Source organism: Mangifera indica, chromosome 7 (assembly GCF_011075055.1).
Source record: "Mangifera indica cultivar Alphonso chromosome 7, CATAS_Mindica_2.1, whole genome shotgun sequence".
Classification (NCBI taxonomy): Eukaryota; Viridiplantae; Streptophyta; class Magnoliopsida; order Sapindales; family Anacardiaceae; genus Mangifera; species Mangifera indica.
This window is the reverse complement of record NC_058143.1, coordinates 6,881,825-6,897,469: the sequence shown is the minus strand read 5'-3', so window position 1 is coordinate 6,897,469 and position 15,645 is coordinate 6,881,825.

Genomic DNA, 15,645 nt, shown 5'->3' with positions numbered 1-15,645 from the left:
TTTTTTTCCTTTATTGAAGAACATTTGTCACTTTTTTCTCTCTCTTGGTCATGTATGGACAGTTTTCATTAAGATATAGTTTTAGGTTGGATAGTTTTTCTCATTGATCGATAGAGTTGCTAGATCCAACAATAATTTGTTAAGTAAATATGCAAATACTAGTGCTTGGTTGGTGTATATTCTTCATTTTCCACCATGATTGTAACTCCCACAAGAATGTACCAAGGGTTTTAAAGTTTTTTCTCTTTTGGTTAACTTTTGGGTTAAGACTCATCGAGGGACAAGTGATACTTATGTAAGGTTAAGGGCAAAAGTGGATGATAAAGAAGGAAGAATGACTATCTTATCAAGTTATGGGATGGGATAAGAATTTTGTAAACTTGGAGGATTAAACTAAAAAACAAGGAAAAGTTGATAGGGTTACTATAAAACTCATAAGTACATTCCAAAGGCATTATAGTCATTTTACAATTTCAATTTATACAAATTTGGATTTCTGCGAATATGAATAGTTGTGTTTGGTAGGTTTTCACTCTTTCATTAGCATAGAATCATTCATGCAAGATAAATGATCATGTAGGGGTAAAACTAAAATTTTGATGTCATGAATGATCGTGCATGTGAAGCATATTAATGTTTATAACTGTCGATTATAGGATAATCATGGTTCTGGAGTAAGAGAAAACATAATAAAGCAGTTAAAACAACAATGACCCCTTGTGTATAAAAGGGTGCATGACCATTCATAACAATTTATTTTGAAAAAATTATATAAGGTGACACATATTCAAATGAGAGAAAAATTTTAGAAAAAAACATATATTCACCATATACTTTATACAATAAGGAAAAAAAATGGTGACTTTAAAAGCTTTTAAAAGAGAAATCATAGTCACCAAAAAGTTGATTGTAAAAGTATTATCACATAAATAACTGTTAATTATTGAAACCCAAGAAAAGAGGGTTTTATCATCCCATTCGATTTAAATTTCATTTTTAGGCATGTTATGTAATAACTATGCAATTGTGAAAGATTGTTCTATGATTCTAAACTTATTGTAATATGTATTATCATAAATATAATGTCATGATGTAGATAACATGTACTAAAATATGAGTATATGAAAGTTCTTTATGTGAATTGCCATGATATTAAATTTCTAAAGTGTTGAGCATGCAAACTATGAATATGGGGTTTTGAAATTGACTTAGGGCCTTAGAGACTTATATTTCATGCAACAAAGTATATAGATAGGGAGTTAGCTCCTTCTTACTTGTTCTTCCCATGCTAGATGGTCTACTACTGATTAACCCTTTACTTCTTTCTAACTTGCCAAAAAACATCACCAAACTTTAAGTATTTCTCTGCTAGAACACACTCTCTTTTAATAATGTTGGATAAGGATAAACAATTTTGATTATGGAATAAAATCCTAAAACATGTGATTATGTGCCTTTCTTATAGAATTTTCCCATAACAAACTGCATAGGCATGCATCATAGGCATTTATGGTTGTGAGTCCCTTAAAAAATTCCAACATGGCATGTTATCTATTTTGCTAATGTGACATTGAATGAACAGAGATGCATCTTTCATGCATAGTCGTTTATCAGCTTAAAATTTTCATAAACTTATTTTAAACTCCAACTTTTCCACACTTAATCCTAATCATAAAACATGTGAAAGACTATTTTGTTGTTGAGACGTACTTATGGGTGTTACAAATCAAGACTACAGACATAGGGTTCTTATTGTTAGTGTAATGCCCTAAAGTCAACCGATTTGTACATTTGTAATTGTGTAATTTACTTATTTATTAGTAAATGGTATTATATTGATTATGTATAGTAATGTTAACCATAATATGTTTGTAAGAATAATATATCCTTAAAATGATATAATCATACTAATCGTGGGAACCTTGTAACACATCAGATGACTATTCTAGAAATGTTCGTAATTTTGATATAACTATGACCAAGAGCACACAAGTAATAGTGTTGTATTATAGTGTTAGTATTATAGTCTATTCATTAGATAAACTTGACAAGAGGACTTTTAGATGGATGGTTGTTCTTATGCCTATGGAAACAAATCCTTTAACTTATGGGCACATGTGGTCTTTAGACTTGAGGTCATCAAACTTTTTCGTACAAGGATTAGAATGGTTTGACATTATCTAATATGTTATCATAATTAGGCTAATCATAAAGGTGATGACTGACCATATTGAGATCTGTATAGAAGCTACAGTGGTCAATAAAGGATTTGTCACTCACCGAGCATGATACGTGATATCTCGTATGAGAATATTGAAATACATAATAACTATTGGGGTTGGTGCCCTAAAGCTAATCCCCATGATGATACAAATTCATTAATAAATGTCATATTTGTAATTTACTATGACATTCTTTGTCTATAAAGCATATAATATATACTCAGACAAATGTCCTAAGAATGGTTAAACTATGATAAGGAGATCAGTGCTTAGCACTTGATCTTAAGAATCTTATGTGTATATTATGTAGTTATTCTTAAAATGTTTGTAACTCTAATATTACCATAATCAAAGTTATAGGTAATAGTGATAGAGTTATCATAGTGCTGAATGATCTCATCAAAAAATGATGACAATTCTCACTTGTAAAAATTGTTTGCTAACAACTTGATGCAACACATAGGTGCATGTTGTAGACATTTTCACTAGACTAACCCACTAAGAGGATTCTATATGGATGGTTGTTTTAGTGTCTATGAAATATATCTTTTTAGTGTATGAAGATACATGCGATCTTTAAACTTGAGGTTGTCAGACTATCTTGTGAAATGATCGGTATGGTTTGACATTAACCTAACATAGTCTAGTTAGAAGATTTATTAGAAAGGTTGCAATTGGCCATATTGAGATCTATACAAAAGCTATGATGGATTAACAAAGAATTCATCACTCTTGAGCAAAAGAGTTAATATCTTAGTTAGAGCCCTTTAACGGATGACAACAATCAGTTAAATCTATGACCATAGTGGCATTGAGTTGATGCTCAATCCGATATTTCTTTTATTATTGATAAAAGTCAGTCTATGTAACTCGATGATCTTTTAGGGAGACACTTTATCTATACCTTAACATCGAAAAGATATCGTATGACGAAAGAATCGAATTGTATGAGCAATCATGTAATTAATAGGTTAAAAAGTCATATGTTGACACTTCACTAATCAAATGACCATGATATCTTGCTAAAAGTTGCTCTTAGTTTGTGTCTAGACAGATGCTCGATTGGGAGCTCGATACAAATTTAGTCACTATTGATTTATTGGAAAGTCTAAGGTCACACACAAAAAGGAGTTAAATGAACTCTGGAGGCATAGGATATTCCAAGTTGAATCTATGTCAAATTTGATTTAGATTCTAGATTAAGGGTTTTAAGTCTTGGAAAGATTTTTAGACTTAAAAAGGATATTTTATGGTACTAAGAGACTAAAGTAAAATAATCCTGAGTGGTTAGAGTTGTATATAGAAAGTACAGAATTAGATTAGATTTCTCTAATTAGATAAATCTAAGCTAGATTTATAATTATATGTGAGTCATCAGTTAAAGTGAATTAAACAATATATATATATATATGCACCTTATGTGAGTTGTTTTCCTCACGGTGCACATTATGCTTTCTCACAGAAGTAAGGAGATTTGTTTTAAAGTCTATATATAAATAACACAGAAAAATAGGTGGCACAAGACACACTTATATTCTCTTCTCACAGAAGAGAAAAACGCACAATATATGTGTTATAAAATCAAGAACCCTAGTCGTCCTTTTATATAAAAGGATTATTATTACAGGCTTGACTAATTAACCAAAAGTCACAAACTATTCTTATGATTTTAGCAACTTTTTAGCATGTTTTTAGTCTCCAATCAGTTTACGCTCTGTGCAAATACTAAGGTTCAGACCTACTTTGGATTTCAAAAGCAACTTCACAATCTGTCTTAATCAATAGAAGTCAAAGAACTATTTTTATCTAGGTATATTCTATAAACATTATATGAATGTTAATAATATGTTTGTGAATTAAATATCCTACAAGGTCGACCAAAAAAGGGTTTTTACGATATTTTGTTTATTAATTAAAATTTTATTCTCTATTCCACTGCTCAAAGGTCACAAATTCCCTACAATAACCATTCGAATTTGTGGCCACAATGAGATTAAGTCTTAGTCGATCCAACTCGTTTGATTATTGACATGTATCAGTTCATATTAAGGAGTCATTAAGATAGACAAATATTTGTGTCTCAATCTTGATATATATTGATTGATGAAACAATCAAATTATACGCAACTATGTAGTTGACAAAACTTAGAGTAATTTGCTAACACTGTATCAATCGAGTGGTTGTCATGTCTTACTAGAGGCTAATCATGGTTTGTGTTTAGATTTGATCCGAATTTAGATACTACCAATTCGATAAAGAGCTTATGGATCATACGCATATAAGAATTGATTTGGACTCTGTGGCATTCGATCATTTGGTGATAATCCTGGTGTATCTAGGCTGATTTGAATTCTAGAGCGAACTAGACTATCCTATAGAATTGAATCAGGTTAGTTTGACTTTTACTTGACCATGAATGAGCATTCATGTTAAGTAAAGAGGAATGACCGTGCATGTGATTAATGCACGATCATTCACGATGTTCCCTATTTATATGAATGTAATTTTAGGATTCAGAAGTATCTTTTGCAAACACTAGCCATGATGTATGACTCCTAATACACACATAATTTATTCACAGAGCCTTAGCAACCTCTAGTGAATAGTTCTAACCTCTCCAACATGTTTTGTGTGGATACCAAAAAGTTACTTCATTGTGGTTTGGATAATGATCTCATGGCCACGTAAAGGTTTGGAGGAGCCGACCAATGCAGGTGTGATAATCTTAAACACCTTATGTTTGTTGTTCATGTAATTATTTGCTAAAACATGATCTTTGTGGGCCTTTCGATTTCTTTGAAATTTTGTTATATATATTCTACTATCTTTTCGACATTTAACGACCCAAAAACCTAACACTCATGATGTAAGACAGGTAATGTTACATATTAGGACTACAAACATTTTTAAAATAACCACATTATATGAACGTTAGGTTCTCATGATGCAAAATAAGCGTAGTTGGGGTTATGATATCATTCACAAAGTCAATTAAGAGTTGATATCGTTCAACAGATGAAAGGATAAACAAGAACAATACTTAAGAATGCACTTTTTCTTAAAGAAAACTCAACTCAATTTTATTGATAATATGATAAATTGATTAAATTGAATTGAATTACAAAAGTCATGCCTTAATATAGGCTTATAATCTAAACTAGGCTAAGAAAACTTATTAAACTAATATAGACTTGCAAACGTCCAGAGTTAGAGTGACCTCAAGATGATATATCACAATAAAGTTTACTCTTGATTTGCCTAATTTGTATTAGCGAGTCTAGATAGCTGCAAGCCCCAAGGTATACAAAAAGGGTTCCCTAGATTAACCAAAAAAAACTTATTAAACTAGTAAAACTTATTGATATTAGTTTAATTTGAATTAAAAAATATTAGTTAATTTAAAATTCTAGGAAACTATAACTCCTAGTGAATAATATTGATATACTTTACTAAAACTGAGTTTTCCTAAATAATAAAGTCGTAAAAGCTCTTTATTTTATTTAATAACTTCCTAAACATAAACTACTTTTATTAAACTTAACTTCCTAAACATAAAATATTCTTAAATTCAAAATAGGACCTTTGACAACTTTAATTAACTATTAAATACTTATCATACTAGGAAACTAAATATAAATTAAAAGCTCAATAACATTAAAAAAGTTAAATTAAATTAAATTAAATTCTTCACAACTAAGAAACTTAACTCTACATAATTTGTAAGATAAACATGTCAAGCCACATACACACCTTACATCACTCTGTCATGTCACACCAAACATATTGCCACATCATCCTTAGCTACCATGTCATCCACCAATCCTCCCTCTTGCCTTTGTCTCATTTCTTCAATGTCCTCATTTGTCTTTTCCACCAAACCTCCCTTTTACCTTAGATCTTATTTTGACCTTTTTTTCTTTCATATTTTAGGCCTATTTTCCTTTCACAATTAGAATGTCTTGGTCCCCTATCATTTCACGATTAGATGACACGCACTGATCCCTTTGTCACGAATCTACCATTCTATGGATATTTATTTACTTTGTATATGAGATTTATGATAAAGAAATGCATTTTTTCTCAATTCAAAATAATGATTACAATCAATTACAAAGTTGTGACAATTAACTTTATGACACCTACCATAATAGGGACTAGAGTCCTTAATATTGTTTTTGGTGCCACTGTTATCCAGTTGTTGGATTAGAACGTTAATGACATTGTTTAAGCCTCCAATTACAACATTTAATTTTTTTTGTCACATTAGGTAATATTGGTTGTACTCCGATGGTTAGGGTAAATTGGTTTTCAACGTGTGGTTTGTATTGTTCTTTGGGATGAACACTATGACTAATATCCACAAAACTTGATTTCTTAAGGTTTATTTTTTTTTTAATCTTCTTTTATGAGAAGTCCTGAGAAGGATGTTTCGATTGAGGTTAATGAAAACCAAATAAGAGCTTTCTTAGGTCATATTCCATAGGGAGTCATGAAATGAACACTTCATTAGAGATTGACATTGATGAAAGAATTGTATAAGCTAAAAAGCATGAGAGAGCCTTTCAAAGGCTCTTTGTCTAGCATCAAATTGTTGATGTAAAAATCAACACAAATGAGAAATACACAAAATAAGGGGTGTGATCTTATGTAAGGATTAAAAATGATTGAAACTACAGATGTGATTATACGTAAACAACACAAAAAACTCAAATGTTTTTAAAATGGTTTGACCCACTGCTTGGGAGTTTGCATCCACAATTTGTTATTGAGTATTCTAGCCAGAGTTCTACAAATAACTATAAATGATACCAAAGACCTCTTGAAAATGTCCTAAAAAGCTCATTTACCTTTGTACAATTCCTTATGTATAAGACAAGAAGATTGGATTAATTGAGGTAATTGCATAAGAGGTATGTTCTAAATTGTAATTCACCAAATCTAGTTATCCAAAAGGAAGTTGACGATCATATTATCTTGGTGAAATGAGAGATAATGATGTCATGATCATTATCTAGTATTTATCAAAGATAAGGATGGTATGTGATTAATTGCATTGTGAAAATGCTAAATTCATTTTTCCCATCAATTACGGATGAAGGAGCTTCTTTCAATGTTTTCAAATAATCTGTAATAGATGACATGTTTAATTGACACATACAATTTGTTTAGATAGTCGCCTTTTGGGTCTTGGAAACTCAACTAAGGAGTTTAATTGCACGAGGAAATTTTCCAAAAGCAACAAAAATGATTATCCAAAAAGGAAACATAAGTTTTGGTAAAAAAATCTTCAAGTATTCAATAAAACTTAGTCTCCATAAATTGTCTTGTATATACTTTTCTTGTAAAATATGAGTCTTGCTTAGAGGTAATTGTATATTTATCAAGGCTTTCAAAAACTTGTTTTAGGTTTTTCTTCCTAAAGCTTTAATGTTGAAAATGTAACCTATCTACTTGGTTGTATGTGAATCCATTTTTTAAGTTTGGGCCTAAATATCATTTTTCAACCTATAGGAGTTACATAGTTTTGCCAAAAGTTTGAAAAATTGCATTTTAACCCAAATAATTGGATTGTGGAACAACTAGTATCACATATTATGTAGTCAACTAGATAGGTTATATGATCGACTGAATGTTATTGGCTGAAATGTGATTTTTGGGCATATTTCATAGCTTTTGTAGGTATGCATTGTAGGTTTGGTCGAGAGAGTTAAAATTTGCATATCCACTATCGTCACAAAGTATAATGTTCCGTAAAATCATCTCTTTGTATTATTTAGAATCTTGTATCGCTCTTAAGATATTTGGTTAATAGAAAGTTAAAGTGATTTCCCTTTTTTTGAAAGAGGTTTAATCAACAATCTAAAATCAGTTTGGTTAAAGGATTGGGAATCATAAAACTCATTATAATCTTGGAAGCTAACTATAAAAAGAAAATCTTAGTCACATGTGAAAACTAAGTGTAATGGTAGAAATCATCAATGAAAAGGTTGAACAAGTCTATACAGACAAGTTTATAGACCCAATATATATTGCATGTTTCTCTTGCTCTTTCCATTATATGTGACTAATTGTTCAAGTTGCTTTGTTTTCATATTCGTTGAAATTTTTATAACTAGTATGAAATTTGAGTCTACCCATTAAAGAAGAAAAAAAAGGGCAATCTTGTGTAAAATTTGAATTTTTTTTTAATCACCTATATTCACCCCTCTTGGGTGAACCATTGATCATTTCATAGTAAAAATATTGATTGTTTCATAATAAAGGTATATAAGGATTGAATAATATTTTGTGTACTTATAATATGTGTTAAATTTGATACAGATGATGATATATCATTATATGATTAAATATTATTTTATCTGTAATTCAAAGTGACTCAATCACAATCATTGTTACCCAAATTTATATTTATTATAAATATATATACTATTATTTTTAATAATTTTATTAATATTTTCAAGTGTCAAAAAGTAAAGATTTATTTATTCATCAAATTTTGATTAGTGGTTAGACTATTCCTAACTAAAACTAATTGAATTGGAGCTATGTTAGTCCTTGGGGTGGCGACTGATGAATTGGATAGCAAAATCAATTAGATCCAAAGACATTTGTACAAGTATGGATTACTATAAGTATGGATTACTACAAGTTGTTCAACAAGAACAAAAAATAAATTATAATTAATTCTATTCAAAATTGAGGCCAAATTTCAATCTTGGAAAAACAAATAGGATAAGTTGCGTATGTAGTTTAGTTAATTTATCTTTATTTATATGACTTAATTATTAAAAGAAAGGATTGATCTTCATATTATTTTAATAAATACAAATGGAATACCAAAATAATAAATTAATTAAATTTGTATTAGGTTAATACCTTAATAAAGTTAGGTTTCGATGGTAATGAATAAAATAACGAGCTCACCAACATTCCTAGCCGCCTGAAGCCTCCATTTACATATTAGGTTTCTTATAAATTATTATTAATTAGCATTCACATTTAAAAGCACAAAAATCTTAACCACTTCAGGAAAAAAATTAACCCCACGTGGAAAACGTTCATGCTTCGTACGCTTCAATTTATGCACATTTTCAATTTCTTGTTGGCAATATAGATTGCTGGGAATACCGCACTCGAAGTAGACTCGGCCTAAGGTCGTTGCTCCACAAGCCCAAAACCTTGGGCCCGCTATAAGCAAAATCGTTTCTTGCATATTTTCGGATTGAACCACGGGCGAACTGGTGGTTCAACGTTGGTTCGCGGTTCAATCCGGTTCACAACAGACCAGTTTTCATTAAAATATATATATATATAAAGGAAACGTCACTTTTCCAGCTATTTCAACGCGTGCCGTCGTTGCTGCTGTGCCCTATTGCTGACAACATGTGACGACGGTTGCCGAAGACGTCTGACGATGCTTCCGATGACGTTTGATGATGGTTCCTGATGATGCTCTACAGAAAGGCGATTATTGCTTCAGACGACGCTGTTCAGAACTTCAAACACATTGTTCAGAATTTCAATGACACTGTTCAGTGAGAAGTCTTTCATAGGATGACTGGAGTTACTTGCATACTTTGCCAATACAGTCGAAAGCCTTGTAGTAAAGCCAGATGTGCAAAACGCACGTGGCACTATCCCATTTGTTCCCCTTTTTTACTCAAACCCCACTATAATGAAATTTTAATTAATAAATACAAATTATAAAACAAACAGGAAATGTTCTTTCGCTTTCTTCTATGAAAAAAATTTGAGTCAATAATAAAAAAATAATAAAACCCTAATTTGGGGTCTTATAGTCGTAATAATTGATGCTTGTAGCAAGTCTTCATTGTTGAGAAATCTGCTCACACATCAAGGTCAGGTTTTTTTCCCTTTAATTTAGTGTTAACCATAATTGATTTGTTTTATGATTTAAAAAACATTATTTTTTTACATGAAATTGAAAATCTAGTTAGATCGACTGGTCCAAATAGTCTAACCAATTCAATCAAAACAAAATATTAAAACGGTTTATAATTTAATCCCATTTTTAAAACCTTAATTTGCATATACAGGCCAAATCAAGATAGGGATTAGCCTATAAGCCCTGTTGGATTAGTTCTATGTCAGGCCTTAAGGCTCGTTTCCTTTTTTTATTGATCTTTTGTAATTACTTTAGTCCTTTTAGAATATGTTTCTTTTATTTACCCCCTAAAAATGGTACAAAAATTTTCATTAAACCTCTTTAGTGTTTGTTTGGGAGAATAGCCTCGTAACGAATCAAATGATCGAACCCTAGGATTGCTTTACCTGAGGGCCCTTAATATTAAGGCTTAGGTTGGCCTTGTAAGTTGTACTACAATTGTATTACAACTTATTTAGGCTATAATACAACCTTGATTTTTGCACAAATTATAACATATCAATAATCCCCACAATCATGTAACTTTCCTAATTTTTCTGTTTTACTTTCTATGTATAGTTTCTTGTTGTATATATTTAAAGGGTACAATGTATACAAGAGGTACACAGATTCAGATCAACATTCTTTATATCCCAAAATAGTTGTCTTTCTTATAATTATCATGATATCAGAGCCGTGATAATTCAAATTTCTCTTCTGCTTTGAAAATTATTTTGTTTTGGTGCTTCAACTATCACAAGCAATTCCTTGCCTGTACTACCCTATTGTTCGGTATAAACAAACCTTGTCTTCGACATTCAACAATTTCCAGATGCAATCTATATCTCTTGTAACTCCATGGATTGTGAAAAATTTGACTCCATATCAGTTAAGTTTAATGGGAAAAATTATCCTCTTTGGGAATTTCATTTTCGAATCTTTATAGAAGGACAAAAATTATCTAGAATTCTAGATGGGTCATTGCGTGAACTAACTGATGATAAAGAAAAGGCTAAATGGAAAGCAAATAATGCTAAAATCATTACTTGGATTTTGAATTCTGTTGAGAAAGAAATTGCTTTTGGGTTTAAGATCTTTTAGTACTGCTAGTAAGATTTGGGCTCACCTTAAGAAAGTGTATTCTCAAACAAACCAGGCTACACAGTTTGAAATTGAATATATGATAGCTAAACTCAATCAAGATGATAGGGACATAAAAACATTTTACTTTGAATTGTTGGGATTATGGACTGAGTTAGATATGATATCCTTAAGTCTTGTTGAGGATTCTGTTTTTCAAGAGCTAAAGAAAGAAACAGATAGGAGTAGAGTGCTTCAATTTCTTATGAAACTTAGACCTGAATTTGAAAATGCTAGAGCTAATATAATTAATCGATGATTAACTGATATTGATTCGTTTTTGGGAGAACTTTTTCGAGAGGAAACTCGACTATGGACTCAAGCTGATTTGGATGTTAAAACTAATTCTGTTGATGTTATTTTTTGAGCTTCTCATGGCAGGCCCCACATGAAACAATCCAATAGAGATTATAGTAAAACCTAATGTCAATTTTGCACTGGTATTGGACATATACAGTCCTATTGCAAGAAGAGGAATGAATGCAATTATTGTAAAAAGAAAGGGCATGTGATCATTGAATATCGACTATTGCAAAGAAATAAACAAAACCAATCTACATTTCTTGCTTCTGGTTTCAGTCAAGAACAAAATACTGGTGGCTCAAACAGTACGACCTTCATTCTTACGTAAGAGACTATACAACAGATGATTCAAACTACCATACAAACTGTCCTACCAGAAGCTATTTCATCTGTTTTCTCTACTACTGGTTTATCAGGTAAAACAAACCAATTAGTTCCTTGGTTCTTGACTCTGCAGCCTTTAATCACATGTCTAACCATACACATCATTTTTCAAAACTTCAACCATATCCACCAAATAATTTTGTTATTACTGCTAATGGAGAAAAACTACCTATCAAAGGGGTTGGAACACTTTCTTTAAACAAATCTCTTCCTCTTTCTCACTCTTTATGTCCCAAATTTAGCTGCGAATTTAATTTTTATTGGTCAATTGGTTGATCAAAATTGTTCAGTTAATTTTTCATCTTCTGGTTGTTCTATACAGGACCTTCAAACTGGGAAGGTGATCGGGAAGGGGCATAAGCAAGGACGATTGTTTCACTTGAACCTGAATGATCCAACCTCTCATAATCATAAGGATAATCAGTCTTCTCTTCCATTTTGCTGTTTTGTTTCTTCTCTAAATAATGTTTTGATTGCTAATAAAAAGTGGTGCCTTTGGCATTGACGCTTTGGACACCCTCATGCAAGTAAACTCAAAAACATGTTTCAGTCCAAAGTTCTTCCTGTTCAGTTAAATGTTAACTTTGATTTTTTAAAATAAGATTGTGAAAGTTGTTCTCTTGGCAAGGCTGCAAAGTTACCCTTTTCTCCTAATTCTTCTAATGTTGAAGCTTCCTTCGATTTAATACATACTGATTTATGGGGTCCGTCACCATCTTTGTCTAGGTTAGGATATAGATTTTTTGTATTTTTCATAGATCATTACACACGGTTGACTTGGGTATTCTTTTTGCACACTAAATCTGATTTTACCAATATTGCAAAAGCCTTTATCAATATGGTTGAGACACAATTTGGCAACCATTAAGATTTTTCACTCCGATTTTGGCAAAGAATTTTGTTCTTCTCAACTTACTAATTTTTTTCAAGAAAAAAGAATTTTGCATCAATTCTCTTGCAAAAAGAGATAAAATTTTCAGGCATTAGAGTTTTGTTAAATCTAATCGGCTATGGGTGGGTATTTGGTGTTTCCATAGTTAAAGGGGGGACATTTGAGAAAACATCAAACCTTGGGTGGGAAATAGTCGTTTGGCCTATATTTAAAGGGTATAATGTATACAAGAGGTACGCAGATTCAGATCAACATTCTTTATATCCTAAAATAGTTGTCTTTCTTATAATTATCAGGCCTATCTCTAAAACCTAAGTAAGACTAGACAATACCCTTAAACCGAAAATATATGATTTAGTTTGATTTAAATTAATACATATTATTAAATTATAGTTATTTAAGACATAAAATAAACATATAAAATGAATATGAAATACACATACAATAAATATGTAAAGAAAAAATAAATAAATAAAAAAAGTGATGTAAACCTCTAATTTGTTGCATTTTGTTTAATTTTTTAGGATAAAACTGTTACCTTTGAAACTATTTAATACTATATAAAAAATTAAAAAAATTCATAAACTTCTCAATCTTCTTTTGAATATTCAAAAATCCCTTAAAAAATCATTAACACCCTTAGAATTTTCAAAAAATTTCAAAACACCTTCAAATATATGATTATATATATGTCATTGATACCTTTATCTACACTTGTATTTGTAATTTTTTTAATTTTTAATTTTTAATTTATATTAATATAAATTAGAGATAGAAAAATTATTTAATAAAAATTTGGGAACAAATTTTTTTTGTCTTTTTAATAATTTTATTGAAAAATTAACAATTGTTTTAATAAATTTAACATATGGGTGAGAAAATGGTTTTTTCAAACTTAAAGAGTGAAATTTGCATTTTATCAAATCTTGAGTGGAAAATATTTATTTGGCCTATATATAATTTTAAAAAATAATATTTGATTTAGTTTGAAGACCACATAAACTATAAACAGTTTTTCTAAAATTTATCAACACAAAGCAAATTGTTTTATAAACTAAACAAAACAAAACTGTAATGTTAAACGATTCAGTCTGATTTCATAATTTGAACTTAATTAGACACACCCCTAATAATAATGCCACTTATATTATACTAAATTTTTTAATTTAATCGTTATCTAAAGATGAAATTATTGCAAAATTGTATGTCATAATTATGATATTATTATTTACATAAATAATTTTTTATGGAAAAAAAAATCCTTTCCATACTAGGCCTAAATAAAAATTTATAGGGATTTAAGTTTTTACTTTTATTTTTTTTTTTACAATACGCTAAAATTATTTAGTCAACAGTGACACTTTTACAATTGAAAGGTAGTTATATGTTAATCTTAGGATGCATTTTGTTTAAGTAATGTTTTATTATCAAATATGAAATATTACCATAAAAAAATAGATTATATTGAAAATTATTAGATATAAATTATTATGATATTTGATAAAAATAGATAAGTATAAATAATTATGAGATTAAAAATTTTGCCACATTTTGGGCCTGCCTATACAAATCTACTACACTCTTTATACAATAAATATTTATACCACAAAGTTAGTTGAATACTTAAACTACCATTGTCTTCGACTTTATAAATACAAAGAAAAGCCATCTTTTTGAACACAAAAAAGCAAATTTTTTTTTAGAGATATTGTAAAAAACTTATCTTAATCCAAATCAGTGTTAATCCACACCCCTTATCTTACATATTATTTCATATAAAAATTGAAAATCAAAGATTGTATATTAAAGTAGATGATTTATGGTAAATTTATGTTAATATATTGTTAAATGTTGTTATTCATAAGTTAAAGTAGTTGGAGTATTGTTTTATAGTTCAAATGGGACTTAGATCTTGACTGAATAATGGATTTATATATTGTTAAATGTTTTTTGTTTTTTTTTTAACTATGATTTAGAAATTGTAGGAAGAATGAATAAGCGAGATCGCCTAGTGTAGGTGATCTCACTTATCCATTCTTTCATAAACAAATTTGCAATTTACCATTCGGAGGTTTGTTTTACATTGCAAGTTTTAAGGAAATGAATGGAAAAGAGTTGCATTTAAGATTTGTTTTGAAAGATAATAGATTACAGGTGATGACAATGTAATGAAATATATCGGTGGGAATGAAAGACTGATCTATATTGACACAAGTGTTGATTTTGAAGGATTTGTGATGAAAATTTATTATAGTCTCAGGATCGATCGAAGTTAGTCAAATGTCCACATATTTATCCCAGGTGATGCATCGGTGGGTCTAATTGAGATTCTAGACGATGATGATCTTAAGTATATGATGGTGGTAATAAAAAGTTTATAAAGATCAATAAAGCTTTATGTTATCAAGAGTCCTATTAAAGGAAAGACAATCAATAAAATGGAGAGGTTCATGAGGAAGAAAATAAGGATCAACTAACATACGATTGGGCACAACAACAAAATTTCCAAGAGTATAGTGTGAATCATGGTGATGATGATAATGCTAACAATATGGATAAGGATTATAATCATGAGGGTAATGATGATAATGACAATGATGATGAATTTTTAGGGTTTGATGATGCTGACGACATTTACTGCATACCGAGGCAAGATGTTGTGAGAAATCAAACCATTGCTTATAATGATGGGGCTGAGTTAGTGTGGTACGTCATGGTTTCATAGATATTGAAGTATATACAAGTCACATTCATAATCCTAATTTGTTTTAGTGAGTTTTTGAGCCTACCGTGGATATTGAGAATACAAATATTAGTA